General features: G+C 40.8%; 1 protein-coding gene across 4 annotated transcripts in view; it reads left to right on the forward strand.

Annotated features, from left to right (window-relative positions):
• ZMYM4 (zinc finger MYM-type containing 4) overlaps positions 1-19,954 on the forward strand; it is a 155,129-nt gene that overhangs the window by 19,180 nt on the left and 115,995 nt on the right. For 2 of the 4 annotated variants that reach the window (XM_012439931.3, XM_021677160.2), the window contains exon 2: positions 12,630-12,691. The exons of the other annotated variants lie outside the window; for them this stretch is intronic. The gene's annotated coding sequence lies outside the window, so the exon portion shown is untranslated. The remainder of the gene's footprint in view (positions 1-12,629; positions 12,692-19,954) is intronic. 4 annotated transcript variants of the gene reach the window in all.

Below are 19,954 nucleotides of genomic sequence, written 5' to 3' on the forward strand. Positions count from 1 at the left end.
TAGAAAACACTAAAATTACGCCAAAAAAACCCTGTGTAAATTAGTAAGAAATCCAGCAAAGTTGCAGGTTACAGCATAAACACAAAAATCAGTTGCCTTTCTGTATACTAAATGAACAATCCCCAAAGGATATTTAAGAAAACAATTTCATTTACATTAGTGTCAAGAATTAAAAAATACTGAAACACCTGTATCACTTTGACTTAACTCCAGTAGTCCTTGAAAGAGTCCTCTCTGTCTGGCCAAAAAATATAACCAGGCTCATCTATACATGTACTACTTCAGACTTGAAATTAACCCATTTTGCAAGAAGCCTCAGTACCTTTCACTGGGAAATGGTATCTGGAGACCACAGCCTGAACTCAGACAAGCTTTTTGAAGTTTGAATCTTTCTGAGATGGTATCAGTTGCTTATTTCCCATTCAGTCCTGAGCTTTCCTGCCTCTGCCTATTATTATTTTTAAAGATACAGGATCTTACTCTGTTGGCCAGGCTGGAATGCAGTGGCATGATCATGGCTCACTGAAGCCTTGACCTCCTGGGCTCAAGTGATCCTCCCACCTCAGACACCTGAGTAGCTGGGACCACAGGCACATGCCCCCATGCCTGGCTACTTAAATTTTTTTTTTTTTTTTGGTAGAGACAGGGTCTCCCTATGTTGTCCAGGCTGGTCTTGAACTCTTGGGCTCAAGCAGTCCTCCACCTCTGCCTCCCAAAGATTATAAGGGTGAACCACCCTGCCTGGCCCTAGCTTATCTTTCTGTTTTGGCACCGAAATTCTTCTCTTTAAGAACACTGAGGCTGGGCACAGTGGCTCAAGTCTGTAATCCCAGCACTCAGCTGGGAGGCTGAGGCGAGTAGATCACGAGGTCAGGAGTTCAAGGACAGCCTGGCCAATATGGTGAAACCCCATTTCTACTAAAAATACAAAAATTAGCCGGGTGTGGTGGTGTGTGCTATAGTCCCAGCTACTCAGGAGGCTGTGGCAGAAAAAACCCTTGAATCCAGTAGGCGGAGGTTGCAGTGAGCTGAGATCATACCGCTGCACTCCAGCCTGGGCGACAAAGCGAGAGTCTGTCTCACAAGAAAAAAAAAAAAAACTGAAATGATCTAATAATCACCAAATCTATTGGATGTTTTTCATAGATTATTTTATTTGACTTTTCTTTCTTTTTTTTCTTTTTTGAGATGGAGTCTTGCTTTGTCATCAGGTTGGAATGCAGTGGCATGATCTCGGCTCACTGCAACCTCCGCCTTCCGGATTCAAGGACTTCTTCTGCCTCAGCTTCCCAAGTAGCTGGAACTACAGGCAGACGCCACCACAACTGGCTAATTTTCATATTTTCAGTAGAGATGGGGTTTCACCATATTGGCCAGGCTGTTCTCAAACTCCTGACCTCGTGATCCCCCCACCTCGGCCTCCCAAAGTGCTGGGATTACAGGCATGAGCCACCGTGACTGGCATTATTTGACCTTTCTTAGACCTTTATTTGATCTTTCTTATTTCTGTTGCTCTTCCTTCCTCAACTTTTCCCTTGTTTTATCAGATGGCATTCTCATGGTTCTCCTCTTGAATTGCTCTTTTTGCATGCTCAATAAGTGTTATTCCCTCAGCTTGTATTTTCTTGGGCAGTCTCTTCTACAGTAGTAGTTTTACTTATTTAAAAAAAATTTTTTTTTTTTTTTTTTTTAGAGATGGGAGCTTGCTGTATTGCCCAGGCTAGCCTTGAACTCCTGGCCTCAAGTAATCCTCCTGCCTTGGCCTCCCAAAGTGCTGGGATTACTGGCATCAACTACCAGCTTATAGTAGTAGTTTTAGCATCTACACATTAAGTACATTATGTGCATTTTACTTCTTTGCTTCTGTTTTTGTCTTTAAGACTCAAAATCTCGTTTTTTGCTGTCACACAAATATTGCAAGTTCAAGTTCACTATGTCTACAGCTGAACTCTTTTTTTTTTTTTTTTTCTTCAAGACGGGGTTACACCATGTTGGTCAGTCTGGTCTTGAACTCCCGACCTCAGGTGCTCCGCCCTCCTTGGCCTCCAAAGTGCTTAGCTTACAGGCGTGAGCCACCACGCCCGGCCTACAGCTGAACTCTTATCTTCTCCTTCCCTGCCAATTACTTGCTCACACACCTAGTGCTCTCCCTTCTCAACTTGTTATTTTTTCTATTTATTTATTTATTGACAGTCTTGCTATGTTGCCCAGGATGGAATGCAGTGGCAAGATCATAGCTCTTTGTTATTCTTCATATATTATCTCTGTTAGTTATTGGCTTCTAGTTATCCAAGTTAGGAACCTGTGAGTCATCTTTTGTTTCTTCCCTTTCCCTTACTATTTAGTTTTAATTGCTAAGTCTTGTTGATACTACATCAGATATGATTTTAAAAACCTTTTTGATTTTCTACTGCCACCACCTTAGTTCTGGTACTCATTTTGCGTGTTTTGTCTTTTGACTTTCCTTGCTTTTACAACTCTTCTTTTCCCACTCCCTTCTTTACTGTTTCCTCTACCCCATTCATTTTTATACATTGGAGACAGATTTTTCTTCTAAAATGAAAATATGTTTGTCTCTAAGGTAACGAGTTGGTTCCCTTAGTATTATTCCAATTTTCCGAGGTGGTTACTGGTCACAGTTTTTCCCTGTGGCAAAAGGCAGCTTGCCTTACAGCTCTGACTCCTATCAAAAATTTACTTTTTCTTTGTGGGAGAGTTTCTTTCTGATTATCTTTGCTACTGTCATACTAGCTTTGGTAGAGGCCCTGCTTGTGCCCCCAGCCTCTGACAACAGAATCTTTGCCTAATTCCAACCAGCACAGCTGAGACCAGGCTGTGATTATTTTAAAACAAGACTTTATGAAAAGCTTAGTATAATAGGGAATTGCAGAACAAATATGTATGTATTCATGTATGTATTATGTGTGACTCATCTAGGAGAAATAGGCAGCATCTACTTGCTGAGCTTTCAGTTGTCTCATGGTGAGCAGAAGGTGTCTTTTCTTGGAAACTTGGAAGAGGTTGAAATCTGAGGGAAATAACTTATATTTTTCCCTTTCTTCCAAGGATCTTACTTCATGACCTATAATTTGTGTCCTGGCTGACTAACACTGGGAATATCAGTTCACTTTAGGAGATTCAGTCTCTTTCCTGCACAGATTTATTGTTACTCTGTCTCCAATAGAACAAATAGACCATTAGTATTGGAGAGATTCGTTCATTGAACAAATACTTAGGACATGTGTCAGTCATGGTTCAAAGTGCTAGACAAAGAATAATAAACAAGAAAGTTAAGTTTTGTGCTAGTCGTGGGGGCAAGATAGAAAATAAAAAAGAAATAGAGAAAATAAGTTTAGGTAGTGAAGAGAGCAAGACAGCATAAGATAATGTGATAGTGATTGGGGCAGAAAGAATAGATAATTCTCTGAGCATGTTGGTTTTTATGTATGATCTAAAGAGTATGATATCTTTAAAAGATTCTTTTGGTTGACGTGTATGAGATGAACTTCAGGGAGCAAGATGGGAAACAGAGGGTCAGTTAGGAAGCTATTGATGTAATTCAGGTAATTATTGGAGTAGGGTGTAGATGGTGATAATTGGTTGGGATATATTTTGGGATATTTTGATATTTTGGGACATTGGTTGGGATATATTTTGGAGGTACAGTCGATAGTACTTGTTGATGAACGTAGGGAAATAAAGAAGACCACTGACCCCTAGATAGCAGGGTCAGTGCCAAATAGTTGGTGGCACCATTAATTGAGATGGGAAAACTGGGGAAAGAATACACAGTGGTCGGGATGAAGGAGGAAGCTATTTTTTTTTTTTTTAACTGAGATGGAGTTTCACTTTTGTTGCCTAGGCTGGAGTGCAATGGTGTGATCTTGGCTCACCACAACCTCCGCCTCCCAGGTTCAAGCGATTCTCCTGCCTCAGCCTCCTGAGTAGCTGGGATTACAGGCATGTGTCACCATGCCCATCTAATTTTTGTATTTTTAGTAGAGACGGGGTTTCTCCATGTTGGTCAGGCTGGTCTCGAACTCCCGACCTCAGGTGAACGTGCCTCAGCCTCCCAAAGTGCTGGGATTACAGGCATAAGCCACCTCGTCCTGCCAGGAGGAAGTTTTTATTTCCTTACTTTAGATCACTTTTCTGATTTAAAAAATTGCTAATGAGGCCGGGCACAGTGGCTCAAGCCTGTAATCTCAGCACTTTGGGAGGCCGAGGCGCACGGATCACGAGGTCAAGAGATCGAGACCATCCTGGCCAACGCGGTGAAACCCTGTCTCTACTGAAAATACAAAAACATTAGCTGGGCTTGGTGGTGTGCATCTGTAGTCCCAGCTACTTGGGAGGCTGAGATAGGAGAATTGCTTGAACCCGGGAGGTGGAGGTTGCAGTGAGCCGAGATTGTGCCACTGCACTCCAGCCTGGTGCCTGGCAACAGAGTGAGACTCTGTCTCAAAAAAAAAAAAAATTGCTAATGATTACCTAACACCTACAGTGTAGTCTAAATCAGGGGTTCTCAACGTTTGCACTGTTGGCATTGTGGACCAGGTAATTCTTTGTTGTGGGGGTGTTGTCTTGTGCGTTGTGGAATATTCAGCTGCATACTTAACCCATTATCAATTAAGATGCCAGTAGCACTGCCCCACTAGTTGTAGTAACTAAAAATGTCTGCAGACATTACCAACATCTTTTGAGGAACAAAATTGCCCCTGGTTGAATACCACTGGTTCAGATACTTTTATCATATATCCTAAAGACCTTTTTAGATTATTCTGTTTTATGTATAATAGCTGCTTTTCATATCATTCATTTATATAAATTCTGATAATATATCATAGTGATTGACTTGCCAGTTTTCTTTTTTTCTTTTTCTTTGAGATGGAGTCTCACTGTTTTGCTCAGGCTGGAGTGCAGTGGCACAATCTCAATTCACTGCAACCTCTGGCTCCCAGGCTCAAATGATTCTCCCACCTCAGCCTCCAGAGTAGCTGATATTACAGACGTGCACCATGATGCCCAGCTAATTTTTATATTTTTAGTAGAGACAGGGTTTTTCCATGTTGGCCTGCTCTTGAACTCCTGACCTCAAGTGATCTACCCACCTTGGCCTCCCAAAGTGCTGGGTTTAGAGCCATCTTGCCTGGCCTGACTTGCCAATTTTCTTTTTTTTTTAATTCCCCCCCCCCTTTTTTTTTCAATTGTCTTGTTTTTTAAAAATCATATTTTATTCAGCCATAACTATTAATAGTATTTACTCTTAGCATATTTCTTTCCAGGATATTTCTGTGCAGGTGTATCTTTTTACATGATTAACATTACATGTTAGTCTGTTATACATAAAGAAATCTGTTTTCTGATTTTATTTACTTATTTATTTTTTTTTAGAGATAGGATCCGGCTCTGTCACCCAGGCTGGAGTGCAGTGGTGCAATCATAGTTCACTGCAGCCTTGAACTCTTGAGCTCGAGGGATCCTCCCACCTCTCCAATATCATAGTAATTGACTTGCCAGTTTTCTTTTTTTCTTTTTCTTTGAGATGGAGTCTCACTCTTTTGCTCAGGCTGGAGTGCAGTGGCACAGGCGTATGTCACCATGCCTGGTTAATTTTTTTTTTTTTTTTTTTTTTGACACGGAGTTTTGCTCTTGTTACCTGGAACAAAATGGCATGATCTCGGCTCACCGCAACCTCCGCCTCCCAGGTTCAGGCAATTCTCCTGCCTCAGCCTCCTGAGTAGCTGGGATTACAGGCACGTGCCACCATGCCCCAGCTAATTTTTTGTATTTTTAGTAGAGACGGGGTTTCACCATGTTGACCAGGGTGGTTTCGATGTCTTGACCTTGTGATCCACCCGCCTCGGCCTCTCGAAGTGCTGGGATTACAGGCATGAGCCACCACGCCTGGCTGGTTCATTATTTTTTATTTTTTGTAGGGATGGGGGTCTTGCTGTGTTGCCCAGACTGGTCTTGAACTCCTGGCCTCAAACAGTCCTCCTGCCTTGGCCTTCCAAAATGTTGGAATTACAGGAATGAGCCACCATGCCTGGCCAGGTGAAAATGATTGTATAACTCTGAATATACTAAACACAATTAAATTGTGCAGTTTAAATTGATGAGTTATGTGACATATGAATTCTATCTCAATAAAGCTTTTATTTTTAAAAAAGAAGCTAAACCAAATAGCATTATATATAGTTTTTGTCTGTAGCTCTAGTTCTCAAGAAATTAAATCACTGGTTTAGGCATGTGATAAATGTTTTTGAAATAAGGTTTATTGAGGTATAATTATATAGAGTAAAATTCATCCTTTTATTGTACAGTTCTATAAGGTTTGACAAATGCATATAGTGGTATAACTAGCACTATAATCAAGATGCAGTACATTTTTATCACCACCCAAATTCTTTTATGCCCCTTTACATTCAGGCTTCCCCCTTCCTCTGTCTCTAGCAGCCACTCATCTGTTTTCTAGTCTATAGTTTTCCCTTTTGAGTAAATCATGTTAATCATACTTTACAGTGTGTAGCCTTTGAGTTTGGCTTTTTTTCATTTAGCATTATGCGTTTGAGATTTATCCATGTTGCATGTGTCTTGCTGACTAGTTCATGGTATAGATGTACTGAGTTTGGTGATTCATCAGTTGTAATATATTTTTGTTGTTTCTAGTTTTTGGTGATTATGAATAAAATCACTATAAACATTTGCCTATAGGTTTTTAAAATATATACTTTTTTTTTTGAGTCAGGGTCTTGCTTTGTGGCCCAGGCTAGAGTACAGTGGTCTGGTATGATCTCAGCTCACTGTAACCTCCGCATCTGGGGGTCACGTGATCATCCTACCTCAGCGTCCGAGTATCAGGGATTACAGGTACGCACTACCATGCCTCTCTAATTTTTCTATTTTTAGTCGAGGTGGGGTTTCTCCCTGTTGCCCAGGCTGGTCTCAAACTCCTGGGCTCAAGTGATCCACCCGCCTCAGCCTCCCAAAGTGCTGGGATTGCAGGTGTGAGCCACTGCGCCTGGCCAAAAATATACTGTATTTTTTTTTTTTGACCGAGTTTTGCTCTTGTCTTCCAAGCTGCAGTGGTGCGATCTCAGCTCACTACAACCTCTGTCTCCCAGGTTCATGTGATTCTCCTGCCTCAGCCTCGTGAGTAGCTGGGATTACAGGCGTGTGCCCCCACATCTGGCTAATTTTTTTGTTTTTTTTTTTTTTGAGACGGAGTTTTGCTCGTTACCCAAGCTGGAGTGTAATAGCGCGATCTCGGCTCATCGCAACCTCCGCCTCCTGGGTTCAGGCAATTCTCCTGCCTCAGCCTCCCGAGTAGCTGGGATTACAGGCATGCGCCGTCATGCCCAGCTAATTTTTTGTATTTTTAGTAGAGACGGGGTTTCACCATGTTGACCAGGATGGTCTCGATCTGTTGACCTCAGGTAATCCACCCGCCTCGGCCTCCCAAAGTGCTGGGATTACAGACGTGAGCCACTGTGCCTGGCTTATATTATATTTTTAACAATAGTACACTGCCTTTAACAGTGTGCTATTAGAAAGAAAATTTAAAGCAAGGTATTTCATTCCCACAAAGAATTAATAAAAGGAAGAGGCTTATGTTCCCCCTAATTTCTTCATGTACATATTTGTTCAAATTTAACTCTTTCCACAATGAATTTGAGGCTGTTTACAAAAAGATATATATGAGTAAAAGAAATAAGGGCCATGACAAAGAAAAGTATGGATATTTCTAATGTGATCGATCAGAGAATATGATTAGTTAAGTATGTTCCATTATTAAGTGGAGAGAACATTATTGCATCTGCCAAGAAACAACATTTTTTAGCCCTGATTCTAAAAGTAATTTCAGATGTGATTCTTCACTGAATAATGTCTTCAGTAATGTTTTCTTTTTAACAGAAAAATACAGCCTGAATTTCCTGTCTATAGGTGTTTACATAAACATGTTTTCATTTTTCTTGGGTAAATAGGTGTGGGATTACTGGATCATATAAATACTGTATGTCTTCTTACATTGTGTTTTGAGAGTTCTTTATATATTTTGGATACACATCCTTTATTAATGTTTTGAAAATACTTTCTCCCAGTTTATGGCTTGTCTTCACTTTCTTTTTTTGCAGAAACAGGATGCCAGATCTTGCTTTGTTGCCCAGGCTGGTCTCATACTTCTGGCCTGAAGTGATCTTCCCACATCAGCTTCATTTTCTTAAGTGTTTTTCAAAGAGCAGAAATTTTTTATTTTGATGAAGTCTACTTTCTCAATTTTTTTTCTTTTATGGATTATGCTTTTTGTGTCATATTTAACTTCTGTGCCTTTTAGCATTTTATTTCTTCTGTCTCCAGATGTCTTTCTACCTGTTCTTCCTTAAAGAACCAGCTTTTTCTTTCTTTTCCCCTTTGTCTCCAGACGTAACTATAGTTATTATCAATAATAGTAGTGGTAGTGATTTTTTTTTTTAGGGACAGAGTTTCACTCTTGTTGCCCAGGCTGGAGTGCAGTGGCACAAACTTGGCTCATTGCAACTTCTGCCTCCCAGGTTCAAGTGATTCTCCTGTTCAGCCTCCCAGGTAGCTGGGATTACAGGTGTCTACCACCACTCTCAGCTGGTTTTTGTATTTTTAGTAGAGACGGGTTTCACTTTGTGTTGGCCAGTCTGGTCTCCAACTCCTGACCTCAGGTGATCCACCTGCTTCGGCCTCCCAAAGTTACAGGCATGAGCCACCACACTTGGCCATGATTGTTACTATTTAGCAGGCCCTTTTTACAACACATTCCCCCTTTGATACTGTAGTATTTTTATTTGAGTCATGCAAATAAAGACTAATTCTAAAGTTAGTTGGTAACTGAAGCCCAAGTTAGAGGTTCAGGCAAGTGAATATACACACAGATACTCAGGCGCACAAATTTAATTTTCTAGAAATCAGTGGATAGATAGCATCAGAAGACTTAAGAGAGAGCATATCTTGGTTTAGTCTTTTGTTTTAGTTTTAGAGACAGGGTCTTGGTATGTTGCCCAGTCTGGAATGCAGTAGCTATTCACTAGTGTGACCCCACTACTGATCAGCATGGGAGTTTTGAACTGCTCCATTTCTGACCTGAGCCAGTTCACTTCTCCTTAAGTAACCTGGTGGTCCCCTGCACTTGGGAGATTACTGTATTGATGTCTAATGTGCAGACACCCAGTCGGCATAGCTAGCAGACTATATCCTAGAACTCCTGGGCTCAAGTGATCCTCCCGACTCAGCCTCCGGAGTAGCTGGGACTATGGGCATATGCCACATTGCTCAGCGGTTTGTTTTGAGACAGAGTCTCAGTGTCACCCAGCCTGGAGTGCAATGGCATGGTATCAGGTAGCTGCAACCTCCACCTCCTGGATTCAAACAATTCTCCTGCATCACCCTTCTGAGTAGCTGGGATTACAGGTGCCTGCCACCATGCCTGGCTAATTTTTTTGTATTTTTAATGGAGATGGGGTTTCACCATGTTAGCCAGGCTGACTTCGAACTCCTGACCTCAGGTGATCCACCTGCCTTGGCCTCCCAAAGTTCTGGGATTACAGGTGTGAGCCACGTGCCCTGTGGTTTAGTTGTTTTTAATTAATAATGTGCTTTAGAAACACCAAGGGAGTTTCCTCCCACCCCACCCCACCCGCCTTTACAATATGAAAATGCCCAGGCCCCGTCTATTCTAGACCTTCTGAAATAGAACATAAGGGAGAAGGTGAAGTATTGTAGAGTACGTACTGCTAACATAATAGAATTGTGTCTGTGACACCATTAACATGTTTTTTTTTGTTTGTTTGTTTGTTTTTGTTTGAGACAGGTTCTTGCTCTGTCACCCAGGTTGGAGTATGGTGGCATGATCATGGCTTTCTATAGCCTCTAACCCCTGGGCTCAAGTGACCCTCCCACCTCAGTCTCCTGAATAACTGGGACTACAGGCACATGCCACCATGCTTGGCTAATTTTCCTGTTTTTTTTGTAGAGAACAAGGTTTTCCTATGTTACCTAGGCTGGTCTCAAAGTTCTGGTCTCAGGTGATCCTCTTCCCTCAGCCTCCCAAAGTGCTGGGACTACAGGCTTGAGCCACCATATCCCGCCATTAACATGTTTTTTTTTTTTTTTTTTTTTTTTTGAGATGGAATCTCACTCTGTTGCCCAGGCTGGAGTGCAGTGGCAGGATCTCAGCTCACTGCAACCTCTGCCTCCCGGGTTCAAGCAATTCTGCCTCAGCCTCCTGAGTAGCTGAGATTACAGGCACGCACTACCACACCTGGCTAGTTTTTGTATTTTTAGTAGAGACGGTGTTTCACCATGTTGGCCAAGTTGGTCTCAAACTCCTAACCTCAGGTGATCCACCTGCCTTGGCCTCCCAAACTGCTAGGATTACAGGCATGAGCCACCGTGCCTGGCTGTTTTTTATTTTCCTGATGGATAAAATGGAAATACAGATAGTGTCTAATTCTGTTTCAGTAGGTTTCAATAGGTTAGTCCACGTGAAATAGCTAGCATATACTAGGTGGTAATTTCTTGAAGCAAAGCAGAAAGAGTGGAAGTCAAGGGTAGTGTCATGGGAGCCCTGGAGATCAATGCTAGGAAGTGGGAATAAACATTACTCTTTTTTAGCCTTCCATTCTGTAGAACACTTGAATTATTTAAGAATCAAAATATTTGCTCCCATTATCTTCAGTCTTTTTGTTTTTTTGAAGTTGACTGTGGCAATTTCAGAAGTTCTCAGTTCCAGCATATCTTAATACTTTGCTTGCTTCTTTATATGATCTTCATATGCTATTTTCATAAACTATGTGTAAACTCTGGGACTTGATAAAAATAGAGTGGTATATCATGTTCCTGGATGGAAAAAATATATAAAAATATGTATTCCGTGACATTAATCTTATTTCATTAGTATCCCAGTGGGAGTTTAAAAAATTATTCTATTTGATGATAGAGAGGGGAGAATAATATTTGAAAGGCAAGACAATTTTGAATTAGAGGAATTATGAAGGCAGAGGGCAGTAGGAAAATATAGACCCTTGCTCTATAGTAGGATCTTAAATATGATACTGGTATGGGAAGGCAGACACTGTTACAAATAAACAGATTCATGTTTGTGTAACAGTAGAGTATATAGATCATTCATGTTTGGATGGTCTACTGGCCATTTTGGGGAAAAAATAAAGTTAGATCTCTTTCTTATTTGAAATGCCAATACGTACCCTATTTGGATTCAATATATACAACTCTCTCTGCCCTCATAATCTTAGCCCTTGCTGTTCCTTCTACCTGGAATATTCCTCCTATCAGATTTAATATATGAATATAAGATTTGGATTCAATATATGAATATAAGAAAATGAAACTATTAAAGTACTGAAAGAAAATGTAGATGAGTATCTTGGGATGAGGAATGCCTTTCCAAGCATAAACAAAAATATTAATTCAAAAGAATGAGATTTGCCTACATTGAAAAAATGGTCACATTTTAAAAAAGGTAAATGTCTTTGAAATATCAAAGAGAACTGACTTTTCAGAACAAGGTATTGAACAGATAAAAATAATAGATAACCACTTCAGGAATCATTTTAAATTCCACTGTGCTCCACATCCCTAATTTCTATTCCATTCACCATTCATGCTTTCATTCAATAAATGTTTGAGTGCCTATTATGTATGAGGAACCATCGTAGGTACAGAGGATACATAATGAATAAAATGGAGCAAATCTGTGCCCTATGGAGTTTACATTCCAAGGATAGGAGTGGGAGTAACTGCTAAACAAATAATTAATTTGAACATTTTTAAATAAAACATTTCTATAGAGTAAGATAAAGCAGACAATAGAGCTACAGTATACTTTGGTGGAAGGGGTATTGCAGTTCTGAACAGTGGCAATTAAGCAAAGATCTGAAGGAAATGAGAAGCCATGTGAGTATCTGATAGGAGGAATATTCCAGGTAGAAGGAACAGGAAAGGCTAAGTGATAGGAGGAATATTCCAGGTAGAAGGAACAGGAAAGGCTAAGATTATGAGGCCGGAGAGTGTTGTATATGTTTTGTGAACAGCAAAGAGGCAGCATAGAGGCAGTAGCTGAACATGAGTGAGCAAGGTGGTGAATAACAGGAGATGAGATCAAGGGAATAACAGGGTGTAGATTATGTAGCGACTTTTAGGGTCAGATAGTTGTGGGGACTGTTCTGTACATTGTAGGACATTTAGGCATCCCTGGTTTCTATCCACTAGATTTCTACAGCACTCCCAAGTTGTGACAACCAAAACTGCCTCCAGACATTGCCAGATTTTCTAGATATGGGAAGCAAAATAGCCCTGGTTGAGAACCACAGCTCTGCTAAATGGGTGCCTATTCCTTTGGGGAAGACTTGGAGGAAGATTTATGGTATATACTTACAGTAATGGTGCAGAGTCCTTCCTCAAGGGGACCCAGTCTGTCCTCAGTCAAGAGTCTCTGGCTGGGTCTGTGAATTGACTAGGTTTGGAAACTGGGCAAATATCCATGGCTTGCATTGTGATGACTCAAGTTGGGTTTTGGCCACCAGATTTAGACATTTTTCTGTTATGTAGATTAAACTGCCCATCTATTTCATTCCTAGGAACATCGTGATCAATTAGCCACTGCCAAAGATCCCTGCTGGCCAAAACATTCTGATTACCGGTATGTCCCTGCTGTCCTTATCTTTGGGGTTAAATATTGCCATTTGGCCTCTGCTACTTTGGTATCCCATTATCCTCGGTGAATTCAAGGAGCCCATCTCAGTGGTGGCATTTTCTACAGTTATCCCTGACCTTCAAAGTAGAACAGCCATAGAGCTTTTCAAGGATATCAGTGTTCCCCTTACTAACAGAATGTCTCCTGGGCCTTCTCAGAGAATGTAGTTGGGTGATAGGTGTGCAGTTTGCAGAGGATGAATCCACTTCAGGATTCCCTCTTCCAGATAATGCCAGTGAAGTCTACTATCTCAAACTCATTAAATGTAGGCTATTGTTGAATCTGAGTTTCAGTCAGCAACCAAGGAAGCCGTTAGAGATACCTCCAGCTACATAAGCTAACATATTCAATTCAGAATCTGTATTACGTGCATCTCATATCAGTAAATTCTAACCACCTTAGTGTAAAATATCCTGAGACTCTCTTTTCACATGTCTCCCAGATTCCTGCTTTTATATATTAGAAAAATCTTGGAATTTTTTGGCCTGTAAAGCTGTTTCCTGTTGGGTCATTGTGTGTACCTGTCCCCCTACAACATGCTAAGATTTGACCCTAGTTATGGTTCTAGTGACTGGGTTACCTGTGGTTGGTTTTGAGGAGAATGAACGTCCTCGTGTAGTGGATCTGCTGCACATAAGGATTTCACATGATTTTCCAGCAAAAGAAGGCTGCCATTTTTAGATACAGAGGGCAGGTAGAAATTTGAAATTTTTAGTTTCATTCTGATACAACCAGATATTCCCATTTGAAGTTTCAAGGTCCCATTATTTCCCAGTAATTGCTCTTACTTTTTCTTTTTTTTTCCCCCCGAGATGAGTTTCACTCTTATTGCCCAGGCTGGAGTGCAATGGCATGGTCTCTGCTCACTGCAACCTCTGCCTCCCTGGTTCAGGCGATTTTCCTGCCTCAGCCTCCTGAGTATCTGGGATTATAGGTGTACACCACCATGCCTGGCTAATTTTGTATTTTTACTAAAGATGGAGTTTCACCATGTTGGTCAGGTTGGTCTCAAATTCCTGGCCTTAGTTGATCCACCTGCCCTGGCATCCCAAAGTGCCAGGATTACAGGCGTGAGCCACTGCTCCTGGCCTGGCCTGCTCTTACTTTTTCTTTTTTTTTTTTTTTTTGAAATAAAGTCTTACTCCATCTGCTGTTACTTTCCACACAATAAACTTGGCGAGACTGAATTCAACTAATTTTGTAATTCAGCAGTTCGCACAATTAAATTTTGCTTTTGATTTTCATCCATATCAACCTGGTTATAAGAATTAAGATTATTAAAATTAGATCACAAAATTTAGCCAGGCATGGTGGCATACACCTGTAGTACCAGTTACTCAGGAGACTGAGATGGGAGGATGGCTTGATGATGAGATGGGAGGCAGAAGTTGCAGTAAGCTGAGATCACGCCACTGCACTCCAGCCTGGGTGCCTGTCACAAAAAAAGAAAAAAAAATTTAAGGTTGTCATGAAAGGTCTCTGTTTCTTTGACTGTGACTTGAGCTGACTTAATGGACCTGAACTTGTTATTTTCTTCAGAAATGCACAAGAGCACTTAGAGAATTCATCTCACATAACAGACTTTGTAGCCATCATTACTGCTTTACTAGTTAAGTGCAACAGCTATTTGGGTTCCCAAGGTACTTGCTTTAGTTGGCATTTCATCATCACCAATCACAAGTGACAGCTTGGTTAACTATGATGCCCCTGCATATGCAAGATTATTACCAAACTAGTTCCTGCTTGAGTCCTGTACTGAAGCCCAAGGATACAATGAAAACCAGTTCTGAGTCCCATCTTTGTGTGTCTGTCTCCTGTGGCTACTGCCACTACCAATCCTGTATCAGTCAGAGGACAGAAACCATGCAGTAATTTGAATATGGAAAGTTTAATATAAAGAATTATTTACCATTAATGGGGAATTAACTCTAAGGCATAAAGAGAACACTAAAGATACAGAATAACAGTAGAGAGAGTGGCCACTACCTCTAGGTCTGAGGCAGAATAGCAAGGATGGAATAAATCTGGATGATGGCCAGCCCACCAACTGCAAGGCTGAGATTCAGATCTTGTTGGAGAAGGTGTGGTCCACTGGATGCTGGAAACATTTGAGGTGCTGAAGGCTTTTGCCCCTCTGGGGTGCCAATACAAGTCAGTAGAATGGTGAGACCCTCATCTGTACGAAAAACAAAAAAATTAGCTAGACATACTGGTGTGGATCTATGGTCCCAGCTACTTGGGAGGCTGAGGTGGAAGGATTGCTTGAGCCCAGGAGGTCAAGGCTACAGTGTGCACTCACTGCGTTTGCACCACTGCATTCCAGCCTGGGCAACAGTGCTCTTAAACTTGCTGGGTAGCTGCTCTCTGGAGTGCTGACAAAACTTGTCAGTAAACTAGTCATGAGTGTGTACATGTGTCACTGAGACTTGCTGGGGAGTTGGTCCCTGGGAGGGCTATTGGGAGTCTTGCACAATACACACTTCCACTGGAGCAAGCAAGCTAGAGAACAGTGTAATGGGAAGAGAGAAGCCCCTTCCTTCTAGAGTATTCCTCCAGTGCCATCTACTGACAAAGGTTAACATTGTGCCAGCTGGCAAAGGAGAAAGTTTTACAGGGTCCATCTCCGTTACGTAAAGCAGGGCAGAGAAGAATGCGTTTGGAGTTGAGAGGGAATCTGGTAAGCACCCACATAGTTACACTGCCATACTCTTCATTCCTCAGAGGATTTTCATATGGTGTCATTTTGAATTCTCTGTTTCTGAAAAACTATTTGCCTTCAGTTTTGAAAGTTTTTTTTTTTTTTTTTTTTTAAGAAGCAGAGTCCCAGGCTGGACTCAAATTCTTGAGCTCAGGTGATCCTCCTGCCCCAGCCTCTTGAGTAGCTGGGATTACAGGTATGCACTACCACACCTGGTGTAATTTTGAAAGATATTTTTATCAAATTTTGAAATCTAGGTTGACATTTTCCCTTACTTTCAGTACTTTAAAGATGTTGCTCCTATACTGTCTGGATTGCATTGTTACCAATGGAGGGTATCTAGGTTCTCAGCATCTTGAACAAAGAATTGGACAAAATGCACAAACAAAGCGGGGAAAGAATGAAGCAAAAAAAGCAGAGATTTGTGGAAAATGAAAGTACACTTCACAGTGTGGAGCGGGTTGGAGCATAGGGGCTCAAGGGTCCCATTATATAATTTTCTGGGGTTTAAATACTCTCTAGAGGTTTCCCATTGGTTACTTGGTGTACACCCTATGGAAATGAAGTAGTGGCCCCCAATGAGAGGCTGAAGTTAAGTTACAAATGTTACACCCTGTGTGAGCCTCTGGTTGCAGAAAGCAACCAGTCAGAGGCTAAAGTGAAGTTACAAAGTTAGGCTTCTATGCAAACAAAGACTTGGCTGGGAATCAGTCTGATTAGTTGCCTGATAAGTTGCAGAAAGCAACCAATCAGAGGCTAAAGTGAAGTCACAAAGTTACACTCCTATACAAACGTCTGATTGGTGGCAGAAAGCAACCAACAGAAATACCTTCAATTTTCCATCTGCCACATAGAAAAAAAGGGTGGTTTGCCTCCAGTCCTTTTGTTACTTATGTGTGGAAATTTGGGGTTTTCCTTTTGATTTAACTCTGGAAAGTCAATGTGAATTGGCCTTAGGTTCCTGCCTCCAGACCCTTACTTTCCTGCTTCAGCATTGCTTCTATGAATCTACTCTTCTTATTTTTGTTCCTTTGGAAGTAATATTTTTCCTGTAGCTGCATTTAAGAATTCTCTATCACTTCTTATCAGCAATTTGATTATGCCTTGGTATGGTTTATTTCAAACTTCTACACAGACTTCATTGAGCATTCTGACTGTGAGTATACAGTTTTCATAAAATTGGGAAGTTTTTTTTTTTTGAGATAAAGTTTCGCTCTTGTTGTCGAAGCTGGGGTGCAATGGCACTATCTCAGCTCACTGCAACCTCTGCCTCCTGGGTTCAAGCTATTTTCCTGCCTCAGCCTCCCAAATAGATGGGATTACAGGTGTGTGCCACCAAGTCTGGATTAACTTTTTTTTTTTTTTTTTTTTTTTTGTATTTTTAGTAGAAACGGGGATTTACCACGTTAGCCAAGCTGGTCTCGAACTCCTGACCTCAAATGATCTGCCTGCCTTGGCCTCCCAAAGTGCTGAGATTAGAGGTGTGAGCCACTTTGCCCAGCCAAAATTGGGAAGTTTTGGTCGTTATATTTTCAAAATCTTTTTCTGTCTTCCTTGTCCCTACCATATTTATTGACTCCAGTTACATGTACATTATATCACTTGATGTTGTTCCATAGCTCAGTACTTTTCTTTAGCTTTTTTTCTCTTTTTATTTTGGATTGTTCCTTTTGCTGTGTGTTCTAATTCACCAATCATCTGCTGTGTATACTTTTCTGTTAGTTCCATTCTGTGTAATTTTCATCTTAGACATTGGGTTTTTCATCTAAGTTCAGTTTGGGTCCTTTATATATGTATCTGTGTGTCTCCTTAGTATGTTTATGCTTTCACCTCTACCTTCTTGAATGTGTGGAATATATTTATAATAGCTCTTTTAATGTTCTTGTCCACTAGTTTTTATCATTTATATCATTTCTGGATCTGTTTCTGTTGATTAACCTTTCTCATTATAAATTGGCTATTCTTGCTTCTTTGCATGCTTGGTAGCTTTTGATTGAATGCTAGATATTGTGGCCTCTACCTGCTTGAGTGCAAGGCTTAAAAATAATTCTCTTAGCTATTCTCAAGCTTTGTTTTGGGATACAGTAAAGTTACTAGAAACAGATATTTTTGGTCCCCTGTATCCCCATTTAAAAAAAATAAATAAATAAGATAAACAGATCTTTTTAAGGCTTACTTTTAATCTTTGTTAGATGGCACCAGAATAGCTTATTGGGGAAAACTAATTTTATCCTACTGCTGATTTAGTACCCTATTGAATATTTGATGCCCCATGTGATACCCCATGTGTTAGAATGACTTAATGTTGTCATGTGTTAGAAGGTCTTTTCCTTCTGGGCCGGGCATGGTGGCTCATTCCTGTAATCCCAGCACGGTGGGAGGCCAAGGCAGGCAAAAAGTCTTTTCATGCTGACTAATGGGGCATGAACTATTTCTAGGCCTTGTATAAGTTCTGCCCTCTTTCTTCTCTTTTCTTTTCTTTCTTTTTTCTTTCTTCTCCCTTCCCCTCTTCTCCCCTCCCCTCCCCTCCCCTCTTCCTTCTTCTCTCCCCTCCCTTTCCCTCCCCTCCTGTAGTGGCACGTTGTTGGCTCACCTCAACCTCCGCCTCCTGGGTTCAAGTGACTCTCCTGCCTCAGCCTCCTGAGTAGCTGGGATTACAGGCATGCGCCACCATGCCCGGCTAATTTTGTATTTTTAGTAGAGATGGGGTTTCACCTTGTTGGTCAGGCTGGTCTCAAACTCCCTGCCTCAGATGATTCACCTGCCTTGGCCCCCCAAAGTGCTGGGATTATAGGCATGAGCCACTGTGCCCAGCCGGCATCCTTCTTTAAGCTGGATTTATAGCTTATGGTTTAAATCTGTAGACATTTCTAAGCCCTGCTTTAAATGCATCCCCAAACTCTTGGTAAATTGTGTTTTCATTATCATTCAGTTTAAAATATTTACTGAGTTTTCTCTGATTTATTTTTCTACTTACTTTGCCATACAGTTTCTTTAGAAGTATGCTTAATTTCTAAATTTTGGTATTGTAATTATCTTGTTTTTTAGTGATTTTAAATTGAATACTGCTGAGATCAGAGAATATATTTTCTGTTATTTTAATTATTTGATTTTTTTTTTCTTTGAGACAGGATCTGGCTCTCTTGACTAGGCTAGGGTGCAATGGCTCAATCTAACTTACTGCAACCTCTGCCTCCTGGGTTCAAACCATCTTCCCACCTCAGCCTCTTAAGAGTAGCTGGGACTACAGGTGTGTGCCATCATGCCTAAGTTTTTTTTTTTTATTATTATTTTTTGTAGATATGTGGTTTTACCATGTTGCCTAGACTGGTCTCCAACTTGTGACCTCAAGCATTCTTCCCACCTTGGCCTCCCAGAGTGATAGTATTACAGGTGTAAGCCACCACGTCAAGCCTCAATTATTTGATTTTTATTGATACTCTTTTTTTATGGTCCAGCATATAGTATATCTTGGTGCCCCCACAAGTAAACTTTTTTTTTAAAGTTTAAAGGTTTTGAAGTACATACCATAGTTATTTGGTGTAGTGTTTCTATAAATATCAATTGGGTCAAGTTGTTTGGTAGGGCTGTTAAAATCTTCTGTGTCTTCTTGTTTTGTCTCATTGGAACAACTGACAAAACTATAAATCTGTAGTCACAGTTGGAGATTTTTACTTATTCCTTTAGTTCTGTTTTTTGCTTCATGTATTTTGAAGTTGTATTGTTAGTTGCTTCACATGTGGAGTTATGTCTTGTTGATGATCATATTTACTGACTCGATTTTCTTTCTTTTTTTTTTAATTTTTTTTTTTCTCAAGTGATCCTGTCTTCCTCAGCCTGCCAAAGGGTTGGGATTACAGGCATGGGCCACCATGCTCTGCCGAGTGACTTTATTCTTGTCATGTCTTCTCTTCTAATTTTTTTTCCATCTTGAGTGAAAAAAAAGAGACAATATCTTGCCCTGTCACCCAGGCTGGAGTGCAGTGGCATAATCATAACTTACTGCAGCCTCGAACTCTCGGGCTCAAGCAGTCCTCCCATCTCAGCCTCCCAAGTAACTGGAACTGCAGGTACACACCACTATGACTAGCTGATTTTTCTTATTTTTTGTAGAGATGGGGTCTTTTTTGCTTTGTTGCCCATGCTGGTCTCCAACTCCTGGCCTCAAGTAATTCTCCTTCCTTTGCCTCCCAAAGTGTTGGCATTACAGTTGTGAGCCACTGTGCTGGGTGCATACTCTCTCTTTAAGCCTACTGTATTTGAGATTGATGTGGTTATATTTAATATCACTTTTTTTATGCTTAGTGTTTGGATTGATAGGTGTTACCCTCCCCACCCTTTGACTTTCAATCTGTGTCTCTTTAGTGGGTCTTGCTTTTTTCTCCGGTCTGACAGTTTGTAATTGTGTTGATTTCTTTTAGACTTAATGTAGTAATTACATAGTTGGATTTAAGTCTTCTGTCTTCTTATTTGTGTTTTATTGATGCCATTTGTTCTTTATTCTTGCCTTA

Source organism: Aotus nancymaae, unplaced genomic scaffold (assembly GCF_030222135.1).
Source record: "Aotus nancymaae isolate 86718 unplaced genomic scaffold, 86718_ANA_hifiasm-v0.15.2.pri h1tg000053l, whole genome shotgun sequence".
Classification (NCBI taxonomy): domain Eukaryota; kingdom Metazoa; phylum Chordata; class Mammalia; order Primates; family Aotidae; genus Aotus; species Aotus nancymaae.